The following is a 699-nucleotide window of genomic DNA, read 5'->3' as shown; positions in this document are numbered from 1 at the left end:
TGTGGTCTAAGATTTATTTTTACAAAATAGAACACAGTAATTCTAATATTTACTAGTTATGTATGATTTACATACATAAATTGAAATGAGTTATTTTAATGTGACTATCCTTGTATGAGTATTTTTATTTAAAATTACACTTGATTAATACATGAAAGTCACACACATTTCTAAATGTTCAATATGCACATACTAATACATATATATCATAATGTAGTGTTATGGTGTTATATTTTGATACATGTATATCCCATGTGGTATTTCAATCAGGTTAGATGTACCTCTTTCCTCAAAGTTTGCCATTTCTTTATGGTAAATTATTTTATGGTCAAAATTATTTATAAATGGCTGTATTATCATCATTTGAATGAAGTATTTTATCATTATCTATAGTCATCCTAACTGTGCAGTAGCACACCAGAACTTCTATTATTTATTACCCATTGGCCCACCTCTTCTCTTCCTTTTTTTCCTCTTATTCTCTAAAGTTTGTGGTGACTACCATTTCAACTTTTTAAGCTTCCAAATTGGTGAGATTATATGGTACTTGTCTTACTGTGCTTGGCTTATTTCAGTCAGCAAACAATTTCCAGTTCCATGTATATTTTCACAAATAACAGGATTTTACTTTTACATTCTGTTAATATGTATAAAATATGTATTCATTAGTTGATGGGTAGTTGGGTTGTTCTCATTTCT

Source organism: Dipodomys spectabilis, unplaced genomic scaffold (genome assembly GCF_019054845.1).
Source record: "Dipodomys spectabilis isolate Male_0828 unplaced genomic scaffold, ASM1905484v1 ptg000061l, whole genome shotgun sequence".
Taxonomy (NCBI): Eukaryota; Metazoa; Chordata; class Mammalia; order Rodentia; family Heteromyidae; genus Dipodomys; species Dipodomys spectabilis.
The sequence above is the reverse complement of the archived record's forward strand: the minus strand, read 5'-3'. Positions refer to the sequence as shown.